The sequence below is a fragment of the Protopterus annectens genome, chromosome 7.part0, assembly GCF_019279795.1.
Source record: "Protopterus annectens isolate FY-2018-M chromosome 7.part0, PAN1.0, whole genome shotgun sequence".
Classification (NCBI taxonomy): Eukaryota; Metazoa; Chordata; order Ceratodontiformes; family Protopteridae; genus Protopterus; species Protopterus annectens.
Genome location: NC_056739.1, coordinates 814108118 through 814122438, shown reverse-complemented (window position 1 = coordinate 814122438; position 14321 = coordinate 814108118). Strand labels below are relative to the sequence as shown.

The window sequence follows — 14321 nt, the reverse complement described above, 5'->3', positions numbered from 1 at the left end:
AGACGGCCTAAGTTTGGGTCATCTGCATTTAGGAAGATCGATATTAGAACAACTAATGGAGACCACACCATGCAGAAAATCTGGGTACTCGCTAAAATGTCTGCCTTACGCCAAATGGTCCTAGAAAAGAACTGGGCGCTGAAATGACAATTAGGGACGTCATGGTCTGGACCTAAACAAATAACAGGAGTGGAAGTCTCGGTGTGGGATTTGTTTACGACAACGGAGACAGTTGTTAACTTTCTCGGACATTAGTTAGCAAAAAAACAAAGAATTCCACAATGTCTATTGTTGACGGATTCTGCTTTGGGCTCTAGTGGCAAGAACAAACTATGGTCATGACATTGGTGGACTCCACTTATACCCCAGCATACTGACATAAGGTTAATGCTTCCTCCAGTTGTAGGAGGAGGGAAAATTCTTACTCAGTCTGGCCAGCCAAGGGCTTCCACAATGGGAAATACTGCAATCCAGGCCTGCTTGTTATTTCCCTGAAAAGCTAATTCCACCTAAAACGCGGCTTTTCAGCGCTTCTGTGGATCCCTAGTGATATCTGCATTGCTTACTGTACTTATTTCCTTGTTTCACTTGAAAGAAAGTTACTGTTTGTCATTTTTGCATTTAAGTTACCTGGCACTTGCTCACTAAAGCAATTATATAAGTCAGCACTAAAAAATTAAAAGCACTACACCCTTACAAACTCCCCCTGGAGTACCTTGCTCCCCATTGGCCATTTTTTTTCAATTATAAAGAAATTCCCAGTACTACTCTAGCATGTCCAAAGGTCAGTTGTCAATCTCCTCTCCAGTCCAGCTGGCGAATCTGGGAATCCTGAGACAATGTTACAACTGCCTCATGTACACAGACAACCCTCTCCTCCTCCCAACAAATTCCAACACATGTGAGAGATGCAACCATATAGCCAAACTGGAGGCTAAGCTCTCTCAACTCAGTACTGGCGTAACCAGTCAGGAGGAAAAGCAAACCACTCTCACTAAAATTCCAGTCTCACATAGACCTACCACGGCAGCAAACCAAACACAAACACACAAAAACATACTTGGAGGCTCTAAATAAAAATCTGAAGAGGCAGAGACCTCCAAAGCAGACACCCAAACAACCGCTACCCCAAAACAAAACACGTGCAACACACAGCTCACAAAGCCAGTGTGCCGAACAGTCACAGCCCTTAAGGCTAAACAACACACCTGATATACTTGTAATAGGGGACTATCATCAGGCACACTGACGTCCCACTCACCAGGCTGAACAAGGTGGTCACGGTAAGCTGCCTGTCAGGCGATAGGATCCGCCACATAACACAAGCACTCAGGTCACTCCAAGGCAAGTACAAATATGACTCAGTCATTGTCCATGCTGGTGTGAATGACCTGAGACGTACCTCCCTGGACTACATGAAAAGAGACAGAGGAGCTCTCTGAGAATGTAGCCCAGGCCAGTATGACCCTGACCTTGAGTAGCATCTTACCCTCACCAAGAATGATGCCACAGTATGAAGACAAGATTATCAATTTCAACAATTGGCTTAAGTATTGGTGTCATTCAAAGGGGATCCAATGCCTGTCAGCCTGGGATGACATGCTCGACAAGCCACGATGCTTCGCTAGGGACGGCTTGCACCTGTCACCCCTGGGCTTTAGGATATTGGCAAAGGCTCTTGCTACCCCCATAGTGCCTTTTTTAGGCAAGGCTCAAAAGACAAACCCACCTCCATAGGTATCACAAGGGATAAGGAAACTAAGAGTAATGCTACTCAACACCAGAAGTCTAAACCTCAAGATGCACGCACTCAAAACTCTCCTTAGCATGGAGAACATAGATATCTGTGCAGTAACAGAAACCTGGTTCAAGGCTCTCGAGAGCACCCCAGCACTACCAGGTTTATACCTCATACCATGCTTTTCGGCCTCAAAACTTGGACCGAACCACAAAAGGAGGGGGAGTTATCAATATTCGTCAAAGATACCCACACCTCCAGGTTGGTGGCACAGCACAAAGCATCAGAGACTATCCATGTGCAACTAACAGTGGGTAAAACTGCCTTCCAGTTTATAGCCTGCTACAAACCACACTCCCAAACCCAGGAACCCCACTTGGCCTTCCTGAGAACACTGGAAAATATGAAGGTCTCTCCAAACACCATTATATTGGGTGACTTCAACTACCCAACCATAGACTGGGAGGCATTACTCTAGCTCCAACACCCTAGCCCAAAGGTTCCTAGAATTTATAAACTCAAATGCTATGGAACAACTTCTTACCACTCCCCACAAGAGGGGAAAACATACTGGACCTGATCATCACCAACATGGGGACTCTACACTCCAGACCAGAAGTGTATCCCTCACTGGTAAGATCAGACCATAAACTAATCTCACTGGATATTCACATCCCGACCCCACCCCATGCCCAGAAAACCACAGTGAAAAGCTTCTCTAAAGCAAATTTCACTCTCCTCAAAACCGAGGTGGAATCCTTCAAAGCCCCCGGGCCTGTGGATAATACGGCCCAGACCGCAAAATCCTTTATAAACGCATTCTATGAACACCTTCAGGAATGCATGGATCATGCAATCCCAAATAAAACCAAGACCCAATCCTCCAAAGGCAGACGTCCTGTCTGGTGGACCCCAGCCATAAACAAACTATACAATAGAAGGAGGAAGCTACTACATGATAGAGCAAAATCCCAAAAAGGGAAGGCATCGCTGATCAGTATTAGCAAAAAAACTACGGGCACTCATAAAATCGTCTAAGGCCAGCTTCGAGAGAAAAATTGCACAGGACACTAAGGATAATCACAAGGCTTTCTTTAGTTATGTTAGGAACCTGGGTGGGAATTCCGAGACATGCTCAGAATTAGTCAAAAATGACAAAAAATACATCGAACCCACAGACACTGCCAACATCATAGCTGACAGGTTCAGCGCAAACTCCCCCCCCACCAAAAGGGCTAATATCTATCCCAGCAGAGTGCTGCCCCCCTGACATCTCAGATGCTCAGATAAGAGATGCCCTCTCCAAAGCAAGAAACACAGCATCAATGGGACCAGACGGTGCCCCGGGCTTCTTGGAGTTCATGTAGGACGCAGCCCGGGGCACCGTCCTACATGAACTCCAAGAAGAGCTAAACCCAAACCTAAAACTACTGTTCAATCTCAGCCTTACTACAGGATATGTACCCAAAGAGTGGCGTACAGCAACAGTGGTCCATCTCCACAAAGGTGGTGCCTCAACGGATCCTGGAAACTATCGCCACATAAGTCTCACTAGCTTGGTCTGCAAAGCTATGGAAAGAATCATCATGGACCTTATAAATAAAGATATTGGGGACCTACAGACACTGGATCCTACCCAGTTCGTCTTTGTTAAGGGCAGATCCTGCCTCTTAAACCTGGTTGATTTCTTTGAAACAGTCACCAAGGTCATTGACAAGGGGAAGGTGATCCACACAGCCTACCTGGACCTCGCAAAAGCCTTCGATACAATACCCCACTCGGGCATTATAGATAAGCTCACCAGCTTAAATATAAACCCCTATGTCACTAGATGGGTTGCAAACTGGCTCAAGGACATAACCCACATGGTTAGAATAGCTGGAGCCATGTCAGACTCCAAACCAGTTACAAGTGGCGTCCCACAAGGCTCAGTCTTGGGACCTCTCCTGTTCGGTATATATTTCTCGGAGGTACAGGCCAACATGGAAGGACTGTGGCTGACCAAGTTCGCAGATGACTGCAAACTGGGCGCCATAATAGACTCTCCAGCCGACACAAGCATCCTCCAAAAGGGCCTCCTAGAAACAGACAACTGGTGCCAGAGCCATGGCCTCAAGCTAAACGCCAAAAAGTGTATAGTCATCCCCTTTGGCAAAAACAAAGTGCCCACAAATTACCACATAGGTGGTAATCCATTAAGTACAGAAGAAGTAATTAGGGACCCAAGTTGATAGCAATCTCTCATTTGACAATCACATGGCCAAAGTGGTTAGAAAAACATTTTATATAGCCCACCTAATCATGAAGGGATTCACATCTAGATCAGGGGAGGTCATCATGCCTCTTTACTCATCCCTCATCAGGCCCATAATTGAGTACAATGCCCCTTTTGGGATGTACCTTACCAGACACCTGCAGCAACTGGAAAGACCCCAAAAGTACCTCACCAAGAGGATCAAGGGGCTCAAACAGATAACATATGCTGCCCGGTTACAGAAACTCCAGCTCTACTCAGTGGCATACCGCCTGCTCAGAGGGGATCTGTGCCTGACGTATAAAGCCATGTCCAACCCGGATTTAATGGACATGCTGCACCTCAGAAAATCCAAATCCCATTGAGCTACGCGCTCGAGGGACTTGAACCTCAGCACTGAAATAAATAGGACATGCTGGAGGGACAGATTCATAACCCAGAGGCTCCCTTCACTCTGGAATAAAATCCCAGTCCAGGTTAGGCAGAGTCCCTCATTAACTCTCCAAGAGGAATCTTGATGAGTGGATGGGAGATCGTAGGTTTACCCCGGGTATCACTTCTGTGTCACTGTTAGACAGAGCCACAGTATACTAACCTCGAAAAAGGGCATAGCAAAATTAATTTAAAATGGGTGGCGAAAGCCATACACACTCTGGCTAGGCTTATAAATGCCCTAGGGCAGATAGCCTAGTATGAACCTATGAACACTGAAATGTGAAGAACATCCAATTTATTAACAGGTTTACTCTTACCCTTTGGCATAACAGAGAAATAGGTGATCAGACTTTCTGAATTTGTTGGTTCTGCCAAAGTAAAATCTCAGCTATTTGTGCACATCAAGGGAATGCAGGGGCCCTTTCTCCCAAATTATTCTGTGGCTTTGTAAAGAAAACTAGTAACATCAATGGTCCTGGTCTAATTCAGGGTCATTTTGGGGACCACCAAAAGCATGGAAGTGTGGTTGGTATGCAAGGATACCATGTCCTGACAGAAGACTAGGAAAGGTTCTTTACACATCAAGGCGTGGAGATCAGAAAACCTTCTGGCAGAGGTATCGGCCACCATAAACTGAGTATTTCAGGACAGGTACTGAAGGCAGGATAAAGTAGCAGGCTCAAAGAGAAGACAATGTCAAGTTACGTAAACAGTTCAGATCCCACTGTACTCTAAGGTCTTTAACGACCCAAGTTGAATGATCCATGACCCCCTTCAGGAACTGTTTAACTAAAGGTATGATGCACAAACTTGAGTCCAGAGAGAGAAAGTATGAAGCTGCAGAAGCATGCCCTTTTATAGAAGGGCTAAATTTGATTTTTAAAAGTCTGGCAGACACTCCAAGACTAGTCACACTCTTCCTTTGGATCAGGGTTGCACGACTAACACCAGGAGACTTTTTCATTTAAGTAAGTAGAATTTTCTTCAGTTAAGTTTCTTAGTGTCCTTCACAGTACTTCAAATGCACTCTGAATACTTAAGCCTATATCTGGCATAAAGATTAAATTATGCAAGCTGTCAAGTCTTACGAGTGGCCAGATTTTGATGTGGCAGGGAAATGCTGTTTTGTGACAAGAGGTCAACACGATGAAGCAACATTTTGTATTTTCCTCTTACCAAGTTATTCAGAAGAGAGAAAGTACAGTTGTGTACCTACCATAAATGTAGATGTTAGAGTGTATTCACTGTTGCAGTCATTACTCTTGGGCTATCCTGCTGGCAGGCTACCCTCAGTCGGCCAGAATTCCAAAGTCTAGGTCCGGTGTCGGTTGCTGTCGCCTCTTCCCTGACGTCAGTGCGCCAGGGGTATAAAAGATGCAGCAGACGCCATTTTCTTCAGTTCTTGCCCCAGATGTCAGGTGCTCCCAAATTGGTAGGCTGAAAAATATGCCAATAAAAAATACATGCATAAAAATAACATTCCTTTCATCTACAAGCAAGTACACCAAATAGGTTGTATAGGATAGAGAAGTGTAGATTAGTCCCAAAGAGAAGGGGGATGGTGGGTGGGTAACCTGGACTGCAACAGTGAATACACTCGAACATCTACATTTATGGTAGGTACACAACTGTACTATGTTCATTGTGTTTCACTGTTGCAGTCATTACTCTTGGGTTGAATCCCAAAGCTGAGGATGTGTGGCTGGGCTAAACAGGATTAGGAGAGGCTAGGAGGCCCTGCAGAACTACAGTGGCAAAGCCTGCTCTGGACTTAGAGTAAAGAGGTAAGTGGTAGTGCTTTGTGAAGGTGTGCACTGAACTCCAAGTTGCAGCCTCTAAGATATCTTTGGTTGGTACTCCTCTGAGGAAGGCTGCTGCTCTGGTGGAATGAGGCCTAATGCCCTTAGGCACTGATTTGCCATGATGAAAATAGCAGAAACGGATGTAATGGCCTATCCATTTAGAAATAAGTCTGTTTTGAGACCGCCTTTCCTTGTGATCCTGCAGCATAAGACACTAAAAGTTGCTCAGTCTTTCTGAAAGCTTTAGTTCTGTCCAAGTAGAAGCGTAACTGCTTGTGTAAGTCCAAAGAATGCAGAATTTTCTCACCCTTGTTCTGTGGATTTGGATAAAAGGTAGGCAAGTGAATGGTTTGGTTGAGGGCCACACTGGACAACACCTTAGGCATAAATGTAGGGTTTGTCCTCAGAGAAACCCTGTCTGGATGAAAAATAATGAAAGGTTCCACAGCCATGAGTGCTTGTAACTCCCGAGACTTGCCTTGCAGAGGTTATTGCTAGGAGCAGAGCTGTTTTCCAGGATAAGAATTTTATATCTGCTGTTGATGCTGGCTCGAAATGAGGCAGTGTGAGTTTTTCCAAAACATAATTGAAGTCCCAGGCCGGAATTGGTGCTCTCCTTGGAGGTCTAATATTTTTGGCCCCTCTGAGGTACTGCCTTGTTAAAGGATGAGAAAAGATAGGTGGTTCCATATTGTAATGGACTGAAATGGCAGAGGCATGAATCTTAATTAATGAGAAAGAAAGGCCTTTGTTCAGCATCTCAGTTAGGTATTGTAAAATCTGAGGGATATTTGGTACACACGTGTCAATGCCTTGTTCCTGGTTCCAAGCAAAGAATCTCTTCCATTTTTCTGCATAAGATTTTCTGGTACTGGGCCTCCTGGCCTCCAAGATAACATCCATAACAGCTTTTGAAAGAGGAGTGTTCTGAATGGCTACATTATCCGCCATGCTGCCAGGTTTAAGGTCCTGTGTTGGCTGTGCAGGATCTGATTGTTTTGTTGGGTCAGCAAGTGAGAAGTTTGAGGCAATATCCATGCTGGACCTTGAGACAAGCTCTTTAGGATTGGGTACCAGTGCTAGCGTGGACAGTCTGGTGCAATCAGTATCATTCTTGGTTTCGTCTGACCTTTAGGAGTACCCTGGGATGGAGAGGCAGTGGGGGAAAACCATATACTGATAGATTTTTCCAGATGAATGATAGGGCGTCCACTTTCCATGCTTGCTTGTGATAAATCCTTGTGCAAAATCTCTGCAATTGGCAGTTGTGAGGGGAGGCAAATAGATCTATGCTGGGCATCCCCATTTTCTTATCATGTTGAAGACTTGTGGATCTAGTTTCCATTCGTAGGGATCCATGAGGTTTCTGCTTAGTTTGTCTGCCAGAGTATTTGTTTTTCCTGGCAGGAATTGTGCTTGCAGGTGAACTTGAAAAGCCAATGCTGTGTCCCATAAGGTCATTGCTTGTCTGCAGAGGGGGTAGGAATGTGTACCTCCCTGCTTGTTTATGTACCACATGACCGTAGTTGTTGTCTATCAGTAACTGTCCTGGATGAAGCAGGTCCTTGAAAGCTGTCAGGGCATTTTGAACAGCTAGCATCTCTTTTTGATTGATGTGAAGATGCATCTGGTTTGCAGGCCATGTGCCCTGAATACATTTTCCTGCCATATGGGCCCCCCAGGCATAATCTGATGCATCCGTTTTCAGTGTCTGTCTGGCTGTGGGTAAACTGAATGGCAGACCCTTGTCGTGGTGACAGGCTTCTGCCCACCATCGAAACTCCTGTTGTAGGCAGGGAATGAGTGCAATTACTGTCTCCAGGCTGTGGCAATGCTGAGTCCAAACACTTTTTAAATACCATTGTAGTTTCCTCATATGCAGTCTGGCATATGGAATTAGTAGAATGCAGGATGCCATGAAACCCAAGGCTTGCAGGATTTTCCTTGCAGTTAAGTGGGTTTTTGTTGTCAATTTTTGTTGTCAATTTCTTGAAGTAGTCAGTTGCTTTTGCTTGTCTGGCGTGAGATAAGCCATCTGGGCAGTTGTATTGCACCCAGGAATATTGTGTTTTGTGAGGGCACTAGTTTTGATTTCTTTTCGTTTACTGTGTACCCTAGGCCAATTAGTAATCTTTTTACAAACGCCAGATGCTTTAGAAGAGTGTCTTTGTTCTCTGCTTGAATTAGGCAGTCGTCCAACTAGGGATATATTTGAATTCCTTTTTGTCTGCAAAACGCAATTACTGGTGCCAGGCATTTTGTGAAGACCCTGGGTGCAGTAGATAAGCCAAAGGGCAGTGCAGAGAATTGGTAATGCATTGAGCTAGCTATGAATCTGAGGTGTCTTCTGCAAGATTGTCTGATTGGGACATGCAGCTATGCCTCTTTTAGGTCCAAAGTTACGAGCCAAGCCTTCTTGCCCAGCATAACTGCCGTAGAGTCAACATCTTGAATTTTGGAACTTCCAGAAACGTATTCAGTATAGACAGGTCCAGTATTGGTCTCCAGGTTTTGTCCTTTCTGGGTACTAGGAAAAGTCTGGAGTAAAATCCTTGCCCCTGCTCTTATTGTGGTACTTGCTGAATGGCCCTCATGTCCATGAGGGCTGTAATTTGTTTTTGTGCCCCTGCCCATTGATTGTGTGGCAGGTCTGGCATACCCTTTGACCTTGGTAGGGTGTGAAAATGGAACCTGTAGCCTTGGGACACTATGTTCAGGACCCATTTGTCTTGGGTAACCATTTGCCAATTTGATGAAAAAAGTGGTAGTTTTCCCCCTAAGGGGGCTGCCAAAAGAAAAGTGCTTGGATCTGGTAGAGAAAAGTCATTGGGACTGTTTCCTGTAAGGTTGTGATTTGTCTTCACCACTTTTGGATGTAGGAGCACCCCCCCACTGTTTAGGCCTGTATGAGCCTTGGGGCTTAGCTCTACCTCTGGGATGCCTGAATCTGCCTCCTTGTGGTCTTTCTGACACTGGAAAGGTGCAATTTTTAGAAGGCCAGTTCCTGCTAAACCTGGGTGGCTGTACCTGTAAGAAATCCTTGACTGTCTGCATGGATTTTGCTTTATCCTCCATTTTTTACAACACCTCTTCTGCTTTAGTACCAAACAAAGTATCATGCTGTAATGGTGCATCTAATAATTTTGCTTTAACATGATCAGGCAGATTCTTTTCTTTTAACCAAGCATGCCTTCTAATAACAAAACCTGTAACAGCGGCCCCACAATGTCCAGAACAGGTGGAATAGCAAGGGGTCTGTGCTGAGGAAGAAGCAGAAAGTCTCTGAGCCTTTTCTTAGATTCAGAGCAATCTTGGCTCTCCCAGTGGAAAATGCTCCCTCATAGTATGCAGGGTTTCCCCAAAAGAATAATCCTCAGGAGAGGCTGAAGGAATGGATTCTTCAGCATCAGAATCCTCATAGGGAAGCATGGAGTAATCCTGTTCAGAAGAGGAATCAGAGGAAATAGAAACCTGATCAGAAGAATCATACTCTGTCTCTTGCTAGGCCTCTTATCAGGAGGGGGATGGGAGCCCCTGATCAAAGTAATTAGGTCTTCGGCCATTTTGAGCATCTGTTTTTTAGGCATGGAAGTCTGAGTAGGAGAATGCTGTACTTGTTTCTTTGTCTTTAGAGCTGCTTTAGTCTTTGAAGCTGAAGATGGCTTAATATATAGTTGCGTAGGACTGAAGACACCCTCAGAAGCCGATGCCTGCTCAGTGGCTCCGGACCCATCTGAGGGAATGATTTCCGAATGTCCAATACCTTGAGTATCCAGAGGCCCAGTCGGCTCCACGTGGGAGTCTGTAGCGGGTGCCAGGGGCTGCGAAAGCACCTCCCTGAGAACCGGCGACTGGCCTAGAAGAGGCCTCGTTGTCGGTTTTGGACCTCAGATGCCTATCCTTTTCCATGTCCTTGTGTTTTTTGTAAACTCCGGTTGTCGGCTGGTCCGACGGCATTATATAATTAAATCTTCGGCCAAAGTAATGAAATGCAAAATCAAACAGACGCTTGACAGTGCGATGGTTAAATCTAGCACAAAACCGACAGCTAGCAACGTTGTGATTAGGGCCTACGCAAGGAATACAGTAAGAGTGAAAATCCTTGAGGTAATTGCTTCCCACAAGAAATATAATTGTTAACTTTGTCTGACATCAGTCTGGAGCAAGAAAAAAGTTTCCCCAACGGGGTACTTAGCTTTAATGAAGACTTCGGTTCTGAAATTCGGATTCGAAAATCTCAGGAGTCGGCTGACCGGCACTTGCGAACTGCTTTTGCTTCGGGCACCGCGCGGCAAGAAAGACTGAAGAAAACGGCGGCGGCTGCATCTTTTATACCCCCTGGTGCACTGACGCCAGGGAAGAGGCGACAGCAACCGACGCCGAACCTAGACTTTGGAATTCTGGCCGACTGAGGGTAGCCTGCCAGCAGGGCCCAAGAGTAATGACTGCAACAGTGAAACACGATGAACATCCAGTGTTGTCTTGTTCAGAAAGGTACTATCAGAATTACATCTGTTTTTTCACTTTTATTTTTAGCAGCATCTTGGGGATCATGGAAAATGGAGGAAAAGCATTAAGGTATAGACCTGTCAAATTCAGAAAAAAGGCATCCTAAACTTTTGGAGTTGCTACTCTGATAAAATGTTCACTGTTGCTTGTTCAAGTGGGATGCAAACAGGTCCATTTCTGTCACACCCCACAACCTGGTCAGATATAGAAACATTCCTGATTAGCATTTATTTGTATGGGTCTGGTTGAGTTCTGGTAAAACTACTTGCAAACATTCTGCTGAGAAGGAATACAAGTTAGCTGGCTTAGTCATGGTTGATCCCTCTAGATGTCTCAGCCCTGGAGGCCCATGTTCTGCGTCTCTGGGATTAGCTTGCCACTCTACTAGACTTCACCTTCTTTTTTCAGCCCTAGCACTGCCGTCTTTAGGGTGAGAAAGCCAAGAGTTTGTTGGAAAATTCCTCCTGTATCTTAAAGGTTGGGCCTTTAAGAGAAACATTAAAAGACAGTGTAAACTTCCCCTTCTCCATTTTTTTGTGTAATGTTCCTAAGCAGGGGACCCAGAAAGGCGATCCTTATTAACTGGAGCATTTAAGAACTAAAAGCATGGTCTTCAACCAGGCACATCTCAGCATCACAGGCCCGGTAGCTGCTGTCTGTGTGATGTGTCCACAGAATCATAGCAACAATCCTTCAAGTGTCTGGTAACAAGGAAAAAAAAAAAAAAGAGCATCACTACCTTGTTTCAGATCTTTGTCTTTATGAAGGTTAAGGTAGAAGGGATTATTCTCCAGCAGTGATAGTTGGCAGGAAATTATGTGGGACTGAGTTTATGGCTCTGAAGGAAAGGGCAGCAGAGATCTAAAATTTCTTCCCCAAACCTGCTGAGCTCTTTGCTCTCCATCTCACTGGGAATACGGTTCCTGGTTGATGCCAAGACTTTTCCTTTGCTGGGATTCAGGGACAGACGTCATATCAGAATCAGCCAATGGGCTCCTCCTAAGTGACATGCAGGAGAATTGTTCACTCTGCAGAAACAGCCAGGCTTCCTAGAGCAGACAGAATGGAGGCAGGCTCCACAGATGCATTACTGAACACATCTTTATGGACATCTGAGGTCTTGAGGGAAGCCCATATTAGCATTGTAGCTTTGCAGAACTTCAGAATACTCAGCTTCCCCACTGAAGAGCATGACTTATCTTATAAAATGCATCTCCAGAGAACTCCTCTGCTGCAGGGGTACAGGACAGATGGGGCATCTTCAATATCAGACATGTACGCTTCAGCAGATAAACTGGCATGTGTGTGGCAGATCCTACCTTTTTCTGAGTCATGGGAAGAGTCCTCCTGTGGATGGTCCCACCTTGCTCTTTTCTGACAGGCTCCAGACACCTTATGAATGTCCTAGAACATGAAGGTCTTGGCCAGCTGGACAAGAGAGAGAAGTAGCCTGTGAAGAGGTACAGCCTGACGAAAGGAAGGCCACTGATTTATGCTTTAGTACTTTGTACCTCATGGATCTGGCAACAGTCATGCTGGAGTTCTTTGGCCACAGGCAAGGGGCCAAAATCTCGATGCAGTCACTGAGTACCTCTTTATGAACAGCGATTCTGTGGACTCCATCTTCCCCTTCTGAATCATAATTCTAGCCTCCAAGGCAACAGACGGCATATGTCAGATACTCTTGTTCAGGAGAATGTGCGGGAAACCAACAGCACTGATGCTTGTGTACAGCTCACACCAGAGACCATGTCTGCAACCAACTCCACAGGCTGGTGCTCTGAAAGCATCACTCTGCATGTGACATCTACAGAACTAGGGAAAACCCATGTCACCTCGGTCTCAATGCTTCTCCTCCTGGCATGTTTTTTCTTTGGCAGGAGGTTTCCATCAGCTTTTGAAGATGCTACTGCAGCCTGGAATAAAGCATTCTCCCCTCTTTTTTTTGGATGCAAGCTCCTGGAAGTACTTATCTGGCTACTAGAAGTAGGTCAACTGACGTACTGAACACACATGGTTATGCTGCACACTGCATGACAAGAAAGATCTGAAGATGGCTTTGGATGATGCCCACTTTACACCACTGTCATCCTTACACTTTGATAATGGCGCATCAGACAAAGGTCTGGGAAAGCATAACCAATGAAGAAAGGCCGGCCATGGGCTAACTGACTGCAGGACGTCCAAAAAGGGAGGACTGCAACACTGAGTACTATGAACATCTAAATTCTACCAACCAACAATAAACAGCAAGAAAAGAGTGTAACTGAATACAGGAATGTGCAGTATTGTCAAATTTGTAAACAACCCTCATTTAACAAATGACAGAATATCTAGTACCCTACTTCAAATCAACATAGTAATCGGGGATTCTTGGCACCTGACCAGACAACTTCCTCTCCTTCGAAAACCACATAGCAAAAGTAGTTAGGAAACCCTTTTATAGACATATCCTAAATAATTTCTAACGGCATCTCACTCAGGTCAAAAGAATTCAACATCCATTTGTAGTCACTATTAATTACAGCAGATACAGAGTACAATGCCCCTTTTGGTATGTACCTAGCCAAACATTATGTAGCTAGGAAGGCCAGAAAGGTTCACAACAAAAGAAAATCCATCTAAAAACTCTCAGCTACCAAAACAGGCTTGAAGCCCTGTAAGCTCCTACAAGGAGAACTACACGTCTTGAACTCCATTCCAAAAACCCCACCCCCCCCCACTGGATCTCCTATACCTCCATAAGAAACAGCTGCATAAAAACTCAAACTAAGGTTTTGAAATCTCCATCACCACATAAATAAAACACATGGGAAAGAAATTTATTACCCAAAAGGTTACCTCTTCTCTGATGTTGAGCATAGTAACATCATCTTTCAAGAACCTGGATGATTGGATGGGTATGCACAACTTCACCCCTGCCAAGACACATTTAGACCTGGAAGTGTGAGGTACATCCTAAGAGTGGATATCGAAAAAGTGCAAATGGTCTGTTGACTCACTTTGCCTTGTAAACCCCATAATCTTATTTTGCATAGCATCTGCACATCCCTCCATCAATCCAAGTACTTTTTTGCTGGGTGCTTTACATTCCTCCCACATTCAAAACTGATGGTGCACTGAAGTGGTGATCCTCCAAAATGCCCTTGTGTGTGACTGTCTGAACATCCAGCATTAGTTTCCATACCTTGTGCCCAAATAATTCAGAGACAGTCCCCCTGCAGTCCTGAACTGGATTAAATAGATAAGCCAATAATGGCTATGTTTGGATACACATACACACACATTATGGCTAGGGGAAAAACGGCACATATTCAACCTCATAGAATTATTTTTTCTTTATTTTTTTCCCTTCCTTCACCTTTCCATCAGTTGCCACCAGTTCCTTGCCTCTTTCTAGGGATCTACTAAACAGGTCTATGCTTAACTGAATAAAATTTGCATCACATGGCTAAACATTGAATCCTATCCATTGAAAGTTCATTCAGCGAATGTTCATTTCAGCAAACGGAAAAGTAATCTGCCAACACTTCCCTGTCTGCCCTTTTCACCACTGTAGTGCAGTCTTGAAGTTGGTATATAC

General features: G+C 44.8%; 1 protein-coding gene across 1 annotated transcript in view; it reads right to left on the bottom strand.

Moving 5' to 3' along the window:
* LOC122806105 (guanine nucleotide-binding protein G(I)/G(S)/G(T) subunit beta-2-like) overlaps positions 1 to 14321 on the bottom strand; it is a 318254-nt gene that overhangs the window by 131691 nt on the left and 172242 nt on the right. The gene's annotated exons all lie outside the window — the stretch shown is intronic.